Here is a 16,167-nt window from a genome sequence, read left to right as displayed (position 1 = left end):
AGTGACTTTTTGTGGTAACACCATATAGCAATCTTGTAGATGGAATATTGCTCCACCACTTTGCTGCAAAGTGTTGATCTTGCTGCCATAGAAATCTGAGAGGAAATGAGACCCAAACTCTGTCTGTCAGGTTGACTGAATGGCTATCGCCATGGTACAGTACCCGGCTGGGATCAGACCGACTGCGCCCCCAAAAGATCTCACCGCCGATGTGCCTCGCCGTGATTCGTGTCACCGGCGCCAGGATTCACGCTTGGGGTAGATGGATAACGTCGCGGGGTAAAGGATCTTTGCCGCCGATGAGCTGGAGGTCACTCCGGTGACTCACCGTCGTCTCCCCCTTCTGCTTTGCGGTTGGGGTGATAGGCACGCCGGTTATCGCCGTCGCTCGGTCTTGCGCCGCGTGTCTGCCCCTTTCCACCGCATCGCCGTGACTCGCCCTTGCTCCTCGTTGATCGCCGGAGCAAGTGCCACGGTGCTGGACACCCAGCCACTGCACCAGTACCCTTCTTCCTCCTCCGACCGCCGCGCGTTGTCGCTCGATTCCTCGGCCACCGACGTTGAGCCCTATAAATTGAAGCCCCCACTAGCTTCGCAACATCATCACCCACCTAGCCACCGTGAATCGCTAGCAATCGTGCATCAGTGCGCTTGAATTTTGGTTTTCCCCCAAATCAAATTTCCGCCACCCGAAATCAACCTCACCGCGGCCAGCCCTCCACAGGTCTCCTCATACCCTCCTTGTTCCTGTTCTAGCATCTGTGCATGTTAGTGATGCTCGCCGACCCACGCAATTGAACTAGAAACCCTCTGGTCGCCGAGAACATGGTTATCTCGCCACAACATTCTCGGTCACTGTGGCCAGAACCAACCAGGCACCCATTTGCGAAATTGGGTTGGGGGAATTGATCGGGGAAGATCCAATTTGGCATTAGCTGCTCGGGGATGCCAGTACTTGCCCCAATCGGCCGGCCTACGAGCTCACCGGAGCTCGGTCGCGTTCACCGTCGTCGTGGACCTTCCCCCGCGAAGGAATAGAAATCAGAGGGGTGTTCTGCAAACAGTCAGTGACTCAACGTAACAGTGACCGAACCCATCTCCAGTTAACAAAAACTCCGAGGACCTTTCTGTAAAGCCGCCAGGGCGCGGCCGCGCGCGGGCGCTTTCCTCCCTGGTCTTGGGCCGCTGGGCTGAATCCGGCCCAGTTCCCCTTAATCTTTTTCTTTTTCTTTTTCCAGCAGAGCTTTAAAATATGTAGAAAAATGTAGAAAAATGCTAAAATTATGAAACTAATTTTCCTAGGTTTGTTATTTTCCATAGTATTTAATAAAAATAAGTTGGTGATTTTTAGTGAAAGTAAGAAATTTTAGGGTATTTAAAGTAGTTAAAAATCTTGGTTATAGATTTTTAGAAAATAATTGGTAAGTCCTATAATGCCCAAAATTTTATATGAGTGTGATACATTATTTAGAAGCCTTGGGTAAAGTTTGAATTGATTTGGACCTTGTTTGATCACCAAACCCCAAAACACCCCCCCTGCCCTGCGAACTCCTTTACCGACTCCGGAAACCCTAAGTTCCCGGAACTCCGTGAAGGAAAGTTGTATTCAAGACATAAATAATAAGTTTATGTTATCTTTGCATCCTCATGAGCATCCCATGGCATCCATTCTTATACATATGTATGGTTATGATTAGAACGAGAAGAAGAGGTAGAAGTAACTGAAGAGGAGACACCACAACCACCTTTGGACACTCAGGCCGGGAATAGTTTCTACTTCGACATTTGTGGACCTGAGCCTGATTCACCTGTGAACGAAGGCAAGCCCCGGTGCATTTGCCACCTCCCTTGATACTTTTAAAATCTTTCTCACTTGCTTGATGCATTAGGTGATAGGAGTTAATTGCTAAAACCATTCCTGCATTACCTTCCTTGAATTTGATTACCTTCCTTGATCACCTGTTTTACAAAAGCTTTTTGATGCTTAGCTTTACTTTAGAAAAACAAAAGGTTTTGTTTTTACAAAAGATGTTGTGGCAAAAGTGGGTGGGATGTTTTCAAAAATAAAACTTGATGGTGGATCCATCATGGCCGTGATGGATTCAACATCGGAAAAGATGTACCTCTGCCAGGTACCAACTTTGGGTTTGAAATGATTAAGCTGAGACCGGGCGGGTGACTTGCACGAGAAGAGAGTCTCTGATAGTCGCCTAGAGGGGGGGTGAATAGGGCGAAACTGAAATTTACAAATATAAACACAACTACAAGCCGGGGTTAGCGTTAGTAACAATAAATGAGTCCGCAAGAGAGGGCGCAAAACAAATCCCAAGCGAATAAGCAAATGAGACACGGAGATTTGTTTTACCGAGGTTCGGTTCTTGCAAACCTACTCCCCGTTGAGGAGGCCACAAAGGCCGGGTCTCTTTCAACCCTTCCCTCTCTCAAACGGTCCCACGGACCGAGTGAGCTTCTCTTCTCTAATCAAAGCCGGGAACAAAACTTCCCCGCAAGGGCCACCACACAATTGGTGCCTCTTGCCTTGATTACAATGGAGTTGTGATCTCAAGAACAAGTGAGAAAGAAAAGAAGCAATCCAAGCGCAAGAGCTCAAATGAACACGGCAAATCACTCTCTCTAGTCACTAGGGTTTTGTGTGGAATTGGAGAGGATTTGATTTCTTTGAATGTGTCTAGAATTGAATGCCTAGAGCTCTTGTAGTAGTTGAGAAGTGGAAAACTTGGATGGCAATGAATGTGGGGTGGTTGGGGTATTTATAGCCCCAACCACCAAATGTGGCCGTTGCTGGGAGCTCTCTGTTCGATGGCGCACCGGACAGTCCGGTGCACACCGGACAGTCCGGTGCCCCCTGCCACGTCATCGTTGCCGTTGGATTCTGACCGTTGGAGCTCTGACATGTGGACCCGCCTGGGTGTCCGGTGCACACCGGACATGTACTGTTTGATGTCCGGTGCACCGGTATGGGCAAGTCTGACGTCTGCGCGCGCTGCGCGCGCATTTAATGCTGCGCAGGGAGCCGTTGGCGCCGCAGAGAGCCGTTGCTCCGCTGGCACACCGGACAGTCCGGTGCACACCGGACAGTCCGGTGAATTATAGCGGAGCGGCTGTCGTGAAAACCCGAGGATGACGAGTTCCGGAGGCCGCGGTTCGTTGGCGCACCGGACATGTCCGGTGCACACCGGACAGTCCGGTGAATTATAGCGCGCCGGCCCTCCGCGAATTCCCGAGGGCGAAGGGTTGAAGTCGAAGTCCTCTGGCGAAGGGTAGAAAACGAAGTCTACGGGCGCACCGGACACTGTCCGGTGCACACCGGACAGTCCGGTGCCTCCAGCCAGAGGTGCCCTCGGTTGCCTTATTGCTCCTTTGTTGAATCCAACACTTGGTCTTTTTATTGGCTAGATGTGAACCTTTTTCACCTGTATAACTTATACACTAGAGCAAACTAGTCAGTCCAATATTTGTGTTGGGCAATTCAACCACCAAAATTATTTAGGAACTAGGTGTAAGCCTAATTCCCTTTCAATCTCCCCCTTTTTGGTGATTGATGCCAACACAAACCAAAGCAAATATAGAAGTGCATAATTGAACTAGTTTACATAATGTAAGTGCAAAGGTTACTTGGAATTAAGCCAATATAACTACTTACAAGATATGCAAGGAATGTTTCTTTCTTATATAACATTTTGGACCACGTTTGCACCACATGTTTTGTTTTTGCAAATTCTTTTTGTAAATCCATTTCAAAGATCTTTTGCAAATAGTCAAAGGTACATGAATAAGAGTTTGCAAAGCATTTTCAAGATTTGAAATTGTCTCCCCCTATTTCAAATGCTTTTCCTTTGACTAAACAAAACTCCCCCTAAAAGAGATCCACCTCTTAGTGTTCAAGAGGGTTTTGATATACCATTTTTAAAATACTACTTTCTCCCCCTTTTGAACACAATAGGATACCAAATGATAAAGACTTTTGGAAAGCACTAAGTTTTTGAATTTGGTGGTGGTGGTGCGGTCCTTTTGCTTTGGGCTCATTTCTCCCCCTTTTTGGCATGAATCGCCAAAAACGAAATCATTAGAGCCCTCAAAGTAATTTCTTCCCCTTTGGTCAAAAGTAAATGAGTTAAGATTATACCAAAGATGAAGTCCGGTCCTTTTGCTTTTGAGCTTTTACTCTCTCCCCCAAGGATGAAATCCTTTTCTTTGATGCTCATTTCTCCCCAAGGAATAGAGAGTTGCTCGGAGTGATGGCGAAGCATGAGTTACGGAGTGGAAGCCTTTGTCTTCGCCGAAGACTCCAATTCCCTTTCAATATACCTATGACTTGGTTTGAAATAGACTTGAAAACATATTAGTCATAGCATATAAAAGAGATATGATCAAAGGTATTTAAATGAGCTATGTGTGCAAGCTAGCAAAAGAAATTTCTAGAATCAAGAATATTGAGCTCATGCCTAAGTCTGGTAAAAGATTGTTCATCAAGTGGCTTGGTAAAGATATCGGCTAATTGATCTTTAGTATTAATGTAAGAAATCTCGATATCCCCCTTTTGTTGGTGATCCCTAAGAAAATGATACCGAATGGCTATGTGCTTAGTGCGGCTATGCTCGACGGGATTGTCGGCCATTTTAATTGCACTCTCATTATCACATAGCAAAGGGACTTTGGTTAATTTGTAACCGTAGTCCCGCAGGGTTTGCCTCATCCAAAGCAATTGCGCGCAACAATGTCCTGCGGCAATGTACTCGGCTTCGGCGGTGGAAAGAGCGACCGAATTTTGCTTCTTTGAAGCCCAAGACACCAAGGATCTTCCCAAGAACTGGCAAGTCCCCGATGTGCTCTTCCTATTGATTTTGCACCCCGCCCAATCGGCATCCGAATAACCAAGTAAATCAAATGTGGATCCCCGAGGGTACCAAAGCCCAAACTTAGGGGTATAAGCCAAATATCTCAAGATTCGTTTTACGGCCGTAAGGTGGGATTCCTTAGGGTCGGATTGGAATCTTGCACACATGCAAACGGAAAGCATAATGTCCGGTCGAGATGCACATAAATAAAGCAATGAACCAATCATCGACCGGTATACCTTTTGATCTACGGACTTACCTCCCGTGTCGAGGTCGAGATGCCCATTAGTTCCCATGGGTGTCTTGATGGGTTTGGCATCCTTCATCCCAAACTTGGTTAGAATGTCTTGAGTGTACTTCGTTTGGCAAATGAAGGTGCCCTCTTGGAGTTGCTTGACTTGGAATCCTAGAAAATACTTCAACTCCCCCATCATTGACATCTCGAATTTCTGTGTCATGATCCTACTAAACTCTTCACATGTAGACTCGTTAGTAGACCCAAATATAATATCATCAACATAAATTTGGCATACAAACAAGTCATTCTCAAGAGTTTTAGTAAAGAGTGTAGGATCGGCCTTGCCGACTTTGAAGCCATTAGCAATAAGGAAATCTCTAAGGCATTCATACCATGCTCTTGGGGCTTGCTTGAGCCCATAAAGCGCCTTAGAGAGCCTATAGACATGATTAGGATACTCACTGTCTTCAAAGCCGGGAGGTTGCTCAACATAGACCTCTTCCTTGATCGGTCCATTGAGGAAGGCACTTTTCACGTCCATTTGATAGAGCTTAAAGCCATGGTAAGTAGCATAGGCCAATAATATGCGAATTGACTCAAGCCTAGCTACGGGTGCATAGGTTTCACCGAAATCCAAACCTTCGACTTGTGAATACCCTTTGGCTACGAGTCGAGCTTTGTTCCTTGTCACCACACCATGCTCATCTTGCTTGTTGCGGAAGACCCATTTGGTTCCTACAACATTTTGGTTAGGACGTGGAACTAAATGCCAGACCTCATTCCTCGTGAAATTGTTGAGCTCCTCTTGCATCGCCACCACCCAATCCGAATCTTGGAGAGCTTCCTCTACCCTGTGTGGCTCAATAGAGGAAACAAAAGAGTAATGTTCACAAAAATGAGCAACCCGAGATCGAGTAGTTACCCCCTTATGAATGTCGCCGAGGATGGTGTCGACGGGGTGATCTCGTTGGATTGCTTGGTGGACTCTTGGGTGTGGCGGTCTTGGTTCTTCCTCATCCTCCTTTTCTTGATCATTTGTATCTCCCCCTTGATCATTGTTATTATCTTGAGGTGGCTCGTCTTCTTGATTTTGCTCTTCATCATTTTGAGCCTCATCCTCATTTTGAGTTGGTGGAGATGCTTGCATGGAGGAGGATGGTTGATCTTGTGTACTTGGAGGCTCTTCGGATTCCTTAGGACACACATCCCCGATGGACATGTTCCTTAGCGCGATGCATGGAGCCTGTTCTTCACCTATCTCATCAAGATCAACTTGCTCTACTTGAGAGCCGTTAGTTTCATCAAACACAACGTCACAAGAGACTTCAACTAGTCCAGTGGACTTGTTAAAGACCCTATATGCCCTTGTGTTTGAGTCATAACCAAGTAAAAAGCCTTCTACAGTTTTAGGAGCAAATTTAGATTTTCTACCTCTTTTAATAAGAATGAAGCATTTGCTACCAAAAACTCTAAAATATGAAATGTTGGGCTTTTTACCGGTTAGGAGTTCATATGATGTCTTCTTGAGGATTCGGTGAAGATATAACCGGTTGATGGCGTAGCAGGCGGTGTTGACCGCTTCGGCCCAAAACCGGTCCGGTGTCTTGTACTCATCAAGCATGGTTCTTGCCATGTCCAATAGAGTTCGATTCTTCCTCTCCACTACACCATTTTGTTGTGGCGTGTAGGGAGAGGAGAACTCATGCTTGATGCCCTCCTCCTCAAGGAAGCCTTCAATTTGAGAGTTCTTGAACTCCGTCCCGTTGTCGCTTCTTATTTTCTTGATCCTTAAGCCGAACTCATTTTGAGCTCGTCTCAAGAATCCCTTTAAGGTCTCTTGGGTTTGAGATTTTTCCTGTAAAAAGAATACCCAAGTGAAGCGAGAATAATCATCCACAATAACAAGACAATACTTACTCCCGCCGATGCTTATGTAAGCAATCGGGCCGAATAGATCCATGTGGAGTAGCTCAAGCGGCCTGTCGGTCGTCATGATGTTCTTGTGTGGGTGATGGACTCCAACTTGCTTCCCCGCCTGGCATGCGCTACAAATCCTGTCTTTCTCAAAATGAACATTTGTTAATCCTAAAATGTGCTCTCCCTTTAGAAGCTTGTGAAGATTCTTCATCCCAACATGGGCTAGTCGGCGGTGCCAGAGCCAACCCATGTTAGTCTTAGCAATTAAGCAAGTGTTGAGTTCAGCTCTATCAAAATCTACCAGGTATAGCTGACCCTCCAACACTCCCTTAAATGCTATTGAATCATCACTTCTTCTAAAGACAGTGACACCTACATCAGTAAAAAGACAGTTGTAGCCCATTTGACATAATTGGGAAACAGAAAGCAAGTTGTAATCTAATGAATCAACAAGAAAAACATTGGAAATGGAATGGTCAGGTGAAATAGCAATTTTACCCAAACCTTTGACCAACCCTTGATTTCCATCCCCGAATGTGATAGCTCGTTGGGGATCTTGGTTTTTCTCATATGAGGAGAACATCCTTTTCTCCCCTGTCATGTGGTTTGTGCACCCGCTATCGAGTATCCAACTTGAGCCCCCGGATGCATAAACCTACAAAACAATTTTAGTTCTTGACTTTAGGTACCCAAACGGTTTTGGGTCCTTTGGCATTAGAAACAAGAACTTTGGGTACCCAAACACAAGTCTTGGAATCCTTGTGTTTGCCCCCAACAAATTTGGCAACTACTTTGCCGGATTTGCTAGTAAGCACATAAGATGCATCAAAAGTTTTAAATGAAATGGCATGATCATTTGATGCATTAGGAATTTTCTTCTTAGGCAACTTAGCATGGGTTGGTTGCCTAGAGTTAGATGTCTCACCCTTATACATATAAGCATGATTAGGGCCAGAGTGAGACTTCCTAGAATGAATCTTTCTAATTTTGCTCTCAGGATAGCCGGCAGGGTACAAAATGTAACCCTCGTTATCCTGAGGCATGGGAGCCTTGCCCTTAACAAAGTTAGATAAGTTCTTTGGAGGAGCATTAAGTTTGACATTGTCTCCCCTTTGGAAGCCAATGCCATCCTTAATGCCAGGGCGTCTCCCATTATAAAGCATGCTACGAGCAAATTTAAATTTCTCATTTTCTAGATTGTGCTCGGCAATTTTAGCATCTAATTTTGCTATATGATCATTTTGTTGTTTAATTAAAGCCATATGATCAAGAATAGCATTAACATCAATATCTCTACATCTAGTGCAAGTAGAAACATACTCAAGATTAGATGTAGAGGGTTTGCAAGATTTAAGTTCTACAACCTTAGCATGCAACATTTCATTCTTAGTTCTAAGGTCGGAAATAGTAGCATTGCAAACATTAAAATCTTTAGCCTTAGCAATTAAATTTTCATTCTCTAATCTAAGGCTAGCAAGAGATGCATTCAATTCATCAATCTTAGCAAGCAAGTCAATGTTATCATCTCTAAGATTGGGAATTGAAACATTACAAACATGTGAATCAACCTTAGCATTTAAAATAGCATTTTCATTTTTAAGGTTGTTAATCATCTCACGGCAAGTGCTTAGCTCACTAGACAATTTTTCACATTTTTCTACTTCTAGAGCATAAGCCTTTTTAACCTTAACATGTTTCTTGTTTTCTTTAATTAGACAATCCTCTTGGGAGTCCAAAAGGTCATCCTTTTCATGAATAGCACTAACTAATTCATTTAACTTTTCTTTTTGAGCTATGTTAAGGTTGGCAAAAAGGGAACGCAAATTATCCTCCTCATCACTAGCATTATCATCACTAGAAGATTCATATTTAGTGGAGGAGTTGGATTTAACCTTCTTCTTTTTGCCGTCCTTTGCCATGAGGCACTTGTGGCCGACGTTGGGGAAGAGGAGTCCCTTGGTGACGGCGATGTTGGCGGCGTCCTCGTCGTCGGAGGAGTCGCTTGAGCTTTCGTCGGAATCCCATTCCCGACAAACATGGGCATCGCCGTCCTTCTTCTTGTAGTACCTTTTCTTCTCCTTTCTTCTCCCCTTCTTGTCGTCGCCTCGGTCACTGTCACTAGATATAGGACATTTAGCAATAAAATGACCGGGCTTACCACACTTGTAGCAAACCTTCTTGGAGCGGGACTTGTAGTCCTTCCCCCTCCTTTGCTTGAGGATTTGGCGGAAGCTCTTGATGACGAGCGCCATTTCCTCATTGTCGAGCTTGGAGGCGTCTATTGGTTGTCTACTTGGTGTAGACTCCTCCTTCTTCTCCTCCGTTGCCTTGAATGCGACGGGTTGGGCTTCGGATGGGTCGCCAAGCTCGTTGATTTTCCTCGAGCCTTCTATCATGCACTCAAAACTTACAAAATGCCCGATAACTTCCTCGGGGGTCATTTTAGTATATCTAGGATTACCACGAATCAATTGAACTTGAGTGGGATTAAGAAAAATGAGAGATCTTAAAATAACATTTACCACTTCGTGGTCATCCCACTTCTTGCTCCCGAGGTTGCGCACTTGGTTCACCAAAGTCTTGAGCCGGTTGTACATGTGTTGTGGCTCCTCCCCTTTGTGAAGCCGGAACCGACCGAGCTCCCCCTCGATCGTTTCCCGCTTGGTGATCTTGGTGAGCTCGTCTCCCTCGTGCGCGGTTTTGAGTACATCCCAAATCTCCTTGGCGCTCTTCAACCCTTGTACTTTGTTATACTCCTCTTTGCTTAAAGAGGCGAGGAGTATCGTCGTTGCTTGAGAGTTGAAGTGCTCGATTTGGGCCACCTCATCCTCATCATAGTTCTCATCCCCTACCGACGGTACCTGTGCACCTAACTCAACAACATCCCATATACTTTTGTGGAGCGAGGTTAGATGAAATCGCATTAAATCGCTCCACCTAGCGTAATCTTCACCATCAAATGTTGGTGGTTTGCCTAGTGGGACGGAAAGTAAAGGTGTATGTTTGGAAATGCGAGGGTAACGTAGGGGGATCTTACTATACTTCTTGCGCTCTTGGCGCTTAGAAGTGACGGAGGGCGCATCGGAGTCGGAGGTCGATGTTGATGAAGTGTCGGTCTCGTAGTAGACCACCTTCCTCATCCTCTTGTGCTTGTCGCCTTTCCGATGCGGCTTGTGGGAAGAAGATTTTTCCTTCTTCTCTTTGTGGTGAGAAGAAGATTTCTTCTCCTTCCCTTTGTTGGAGGAGCTCTTCTTCTTCTCCCTCCTTTTGGTGCGGGACTCTTCCGATGAAGTGCTCCCGTAGCTTGTAGTGGGCTTTTCGCCGGTCTCCATCTCCTTCTTGGCGTGATCTCCCGACATCACTTCGAGCGGTTAGGCTCTAATGAAGCACCGGGCTTTGATACCAATTGATAGTCGCCTAGAGGGGGGGTGAATAGGGCGAAACTGAAATTTACAAATATAAACACAACTACAAGCCGGGGTTAGCGTTAGTAACAATAAATGAGTCCGCAAGAGAGGGCGCAAAACAAATCCCAAGCGAATAAGCAAATGAGACACGGAGATTTGTTTTACCGAGGTTCGGTTCTTGCAAACCTACTCCCCGTTGAGGAGGCCACAAAGGCCGGGTCTCTTTCAACCCTTCCCTCTCTCAAACGGTCCCACGGACCGAGTGAGCTTCTCTTCTCTAATCAAAGCCGGGAACAAAACTTCCCCGCAAGGGCCACCACACAATTGGTGCCTCTTGCCTTGATTACAATGGAGTTGTGATCTCAAGAACAAGTGAGAAAGAAAAGAAGCAATCCAAGCGCAAGAGCTCAAATGAACACGGCAAATCACTCTCTCTAGTCACTAGGGTTTTGTGTGGAATTGGAGAGGATTTGATTTCTTTGAATGTGTCTAGAATTGAATGCCTAGAGCTCTTGTAGTAGTTGAGAAGTGGAAAACTTGGATGGCAATGAATGTGGGGTGGTTGGGGTATTTATAGCCCCAACCACCAAATGTGGCCGTTGCTGGGAGCTCTCTGTTCGATGGCGCACCGGACAGTCCGGTGCACACCGGACAGTCCGGTGCCCCCTGCCACGTCATCGTTGCCGTTGGATTCTGACCGTTGGAGCTCTGACATGTGGACCCGCCTGGGTGTCCGGTGCACACCGGACATGTACTGTTTGATGTCCGGTGCACCGGTATGGGCAAGTCTGACGTCTGCGCGCGCTGCGCGCGCATTTAATGCTGCGCAGGGAGCCGTTGGCGCCGCAGAGAGCCGTTGCTCCGCTGGCACACCGGACAGTCCGGTGCACACCGGACAGTCCGGTGAATTATAGCGGAGCGGCTGTCGTGAAAACCCGAGGATGACGAGTTCCGGAGGCCGCGGTTCGTTGGCGCACCGGACATGTCCGGTGCACACCGGACAGTCCGGTGAATTATAGCGCGCCGGCCCTCCGCGAATTCCCGAGGGCGAAGGGTTGAAGTCGAAGTCCTCTGGCGAAGGGTAGAAAACGAAGTCTACGGGCGCACCGGACACTGTCCGGTGCACACCGGACAGTCCGGTGCCTCCAGCCAGAGGTGCCCTCGGTTGCCTTATTGCTCCTTTGTTGAATCCAACACTTGGTCTTTTTATTGGCTAGATGTGAACCTTTTTCACCTGTATAACTTATACACTAGAGCAAACTAGTCAGTCCAATATTTGTGTTGGGCAATTCAACCACCAAAATTATTTAGGAACTAGGTGTAAGCCTAATTCCCTTTCAGTCTCGGTGTAGTGTCTCCGTCTGAGTCGATTAAGGACCGTCTCGATGTAGGCTTGATGATCGAGGACCCTTTAACTGGTCACATGCCTCGTCATGGGTAAGCCTTGCCTCGGGCAGACTAAGGACGGAATAAGATAACACGAAATGGGCGTGGAGCGGTGGCGAGAGTAGCGTGTACCCTCCGTGGCAAGAGGCTGGACGGTGGTGTAGCTGTGCTCTCGGTTTGCGTGAACCTGATCCGGTCTTAAGAACCCCGGTGGCGGGTTGACATATGCAAGGGTTAAGTGCTACATATGTCGTGTGATTGGAGATCCTCAGCTGAGTATAATCGATTCGGATCGCCGTACCTTCGCGGTTATGAAGACTTGGTCACTGCCCTACACGTAGCATTCCACTAAAGACAATGGGCTTTTGTAAGAAAAATTGGCTAGTGCAGGACTAGTGATTGAACTAGGGTAGAAAGAACTCTAGTGCAGGTAATTTTACTTAACTTGACAAATTAAAACTGGATTTTTAAGAATCCACTTTAGTAAGCATTTCTGCAAAACAGAGTCTTTGATTCTTGAAAAGCCTTACCTTGACTCCCATATAACCAGCATACCCTTGAGAGTCTTTTCTTTAGTCGGGTAAGACTTGCTGAGTATTCCATACTCAGGGTTTATCCCTTCGTTGTTTTTAGGTGAGGAAGTAGCAGACTTTTGCTGCTTCTGTGCCAAGGTGGTTCCAAAAGAAGAAAATCAAGACTGAAGTGCGGGAGGACTCGGTCCTCCACTTAAGATCTCTTGCTTTTAGCTTCTCGGGAGGAGTTTGTGCCTCCCTGGTTTGTATAATATTACTTCTATGCACTCACTTTTAGTTTGGTCTGTAATAACATAACTCAAGCTTGCTTTTGAAATAAATGTAAGATTATGTAATTCGCTTCCGCATTTCTTTATCTCCGATGTTCTGTAATGTCTACAAGATGGGTGAGACGTTCCTGGTAAGGTAAGGAAAGATACCGAACTTGTCAAGTAGTTCAGGGGCACCTACAGGGTTGTCTGATGTCTGTGAGACAAGGACAACTGTAGGTGGGCCTAATTACTTGGGAGGTTCCGTCACAAAAGGAAAGTGTCCTAATAAAATAATTATAATATGGATTTTTTTTAAATAAAATAGAAACATAAGCTCAATTATAAATTTCAAGAAATAATGAGAATAGCGTCCATTTATTAGAATGGATTAACCCTCTTCTAAGGCTATATATAAAATATTCCCTTATGTGTTAAAGTAACCCATGATAAAAGATATCCAAAATAAAACTTGCATCATGCTGGGATTTTATTTTTGTGTGCATTTTGTGACAACATAAGATAATGTGAAAAGAAATATGTTAAAGTACAAAGTGGAATTTAAAACTAGAAGAGATTCAAAAATTTAGAAGAGAGAAACAAACAAATATTAGGGAAATAAAAACATAAATAATATCCACAAATTAGAACTTGTCATGGCATAATGTAATCTGTGGATAAAGAAATTGCCACAAAACCTTTGAATTTGAATTTGGAGCTAAATGGAATTGGAATTGAAAGGGGAACAAAAATAGAAAATATTAGAAAAGAAGAAGACATGGCGCCTGGGCCGGCTACCTTCATTCTGGCCCACCTCCTCTACCTTACGCTCGCGGCCCATCTTCATTCCCATCCCGCGCAGCCCACTCGTGTGTTGGTGCCGACAGCTGGGTCCCGTTGGACAGCCTCGCTCTTGTCTCAGGCCGCGCCAACCTCACCGCTTACAAGTGGGGCCCACTGTCTAGAAGCGTCATCTTCAACAACTCGCGCATCTCATGGCTCGCGACGGGATTCCTCCTGGTCGCTGCGCAAATCTCGCTGGGCAGGTGCAACTAACCGGCCGAAAAATCCCCTCATCCGCGCTGGGCGCTTGCCCTGCCCCTATAAAGATTGGCGTGACCCTCGTCCTCCAGCACAGAAGCACCGTCGTCGTGACCACGCTCTGCGTCGCCGCGAGCTCTGCGTGTGGTGTGGCCGCGACCGGACCGGGAAGAAGCACCTGGGCATCCGCATACCCTCGCAATGGCACGGCCTTGACTTGGCCGGACTGGTGACGGCGAGTGGAGCACGGATTTCGTCATCAGGGTTGAAGTTCGTGGTGAATCCGCACTTCCGCGTGTGCTGGCTTCGGTGCCGACTAATTGCTTGTAAGAACTCCCTCCTTCCTCTTGAGACCTTCTCTGCTTCAATTAGCGATGAATCGAGCGCTGATTAATGTGCTGATGCCGCCCGATTGGTCATCGGTGATGCCTTAGCCGCCAAGCCGCATATTCCTGTGGGCGCGATTCCTTGTGCCGATAACCTTGGTAGGGATTTGTGGATCAATTCGCCTTGGACTGCCCTCCGTATAGCACTCTCTATGGAGAAGAATGGCATGTGTGAGCCAGGGCGGTATCCACGGTGAGCTCGCCGGGAGCACCGCCGTGCGAATCGCTCGCACTTGCCCTGTTGCGTGCGCAGGGAGGGAGAAAGGCACCGACCGTTGGATCCCTTTCTTGCGGCTGTGATCAGATTGCCTGAGAGAGCTATTCGACCGATTGAATCCTGACCGTTGATTAACCAGTTGAAGGGCTAGGATTAGATCTAGGTAATGTTTCACCCGCGACCGTCGGATCACAATCGGACTGCTCATGGCGCGTACCGATTCAGACCCCTCAGGATTTAATCTGGTGCGTCCGGAGTTGATCGGACGGCTCTGAATCAACGATACCCCTTCGCCCTGGCTTTCTTTCTAAGAGCCCCTGCCTTTTTATTTATTCAACCCGTCGTCCACCTGTAGGTTAATCTGAGTCTAGGAAATATTTGTAGATCCATCCCTGGGTTTTTCAGAATTTAGCGCCCAATCCAGAGATCAGAAATAATTAGAAAAATAATTATAGAAATCGTTTTTTAATACAAAACAATTTTAGAAACTTGTATAATTCATATTAAATCCATTTTAAATCCAAATTGAGTCATTCCAGAGACATTAATTTTGTTTTAATATTGTTTATCACATAGTACCTTTGTCTAACCATGAAACTTGATTTAAAATTATTCACATGAATTACTCTATTCTAGGTGCTAAATAATTTCAGAAATTCATAACTTAATAATTGTAGCTCCGAATTTAGTGGTTATTGTTTCTACGATCTCATTACGACACGTAGAATATTCTTACACAGTTCATTCTTATGTTTGGTGTGATATTAATTTTGCCTATACAATGTTCGTTTGTATTGCTACGACTAGAGCAAGGTCACGAGTCACCTGAAGAGCAAGTTGGTACCTAGAATCTCAAGTCCCAGGCAAATTGTGCCCTTAATCACCTCTTTTACCCACTCATGTTCTAATTAATCATAATGATCTGCATAGGTTAATTTGATGGGACCTAATAGGTTACCCTAGTTTGTCTATCTTTATGCCTTGTTTACCACTAAACTTTCTGGGTAGTACTTGCTAGTGCTATATGTGGATTTGGGCATTGAGATACATATTATTCATACTTTTGTTATCAGTTGCTATTTACTGTTCATGATAAGATCATTATGTTAATTGGAACATGGAGAACCACCCGGGAAAACAGTGCTACCACAAGGGTTTAATGGGACGCCCTTGGCCGATTAATTAGGAAAGCTAGTGGAAGACTACCTTACCCGAAAGGGGCAAGGGCAGTAGGGGAGTGGTCAGTGTAGGGAGGCCCTCGGGAGGATTTTGCTGCGATGGCGGTCCTGCAAGGGATTCCTGCATTGGAGCTTCCTATAAACTGTAGCGGGTTTTCTGAAGCTAGTGGAACTTTGTAAAGGCCTCGTAGTGTTACCCTGCCTCGCCTCCTCGGTAGAGGTGTATGAGAAGTCGCGATCCCTTGGCAGATGGGTAACATGACTTGTGGGTAAAGATGCGCAACCTCTGCAGAGTGTAAAACTGGTATACTAGCCGTGCTCACGGTCATGAGCGGCTCGGACACTCACATGATTAAATTATGGAACAAAATTCAATTTGTCATATGCATTGCATCGCAGGTGATGTTGTTACTTTTGTTCTACTATTTAATTGGGTTGGTATTTACTTATACTTAGTAATTGCTAATAAAATTTTGACCAACTTTAAAAGCAATGCTCAGCTTCAACCATCCTCTTTGGTAAGCCTTACACTTCACGTGAGCTCCCACCTTTGGCGAGTTCATGCACATTATTCCCCACAACTTGTTGAGCGATGAACGTATGTGAGCTCACTCTTGCTGTCTCACACCCCCCACAGGTCAATAACAGGTACTGCAGGATGAGGCGCATGGAGGATGCTGTGATGAGTTCGTGAGTGGTCTAGGCTGTCGTCTCCCAGTCAACTTTGGGTTGTTGGATCGTTTCCTCATATGATGTA

Source organism: Zea mays, chromosome 3 (assembly GCF_902167145.1).
Source record: "Zea mays cultivar B73 chromosome 3, Zm-B73-REFERENCE-NAM-5.0, whole genome shotgun sequence".
In the NCBI taxonomy this organism is placed as follows: domain Eukaryota; kingdom Viridiplantae; phylum Streptophyta; class Magnoliopsida; order Poales; family Poaceae; genus Zea; species Zea mays.
Note: the sequence above shows the minus strand (reverse complement) of the source record.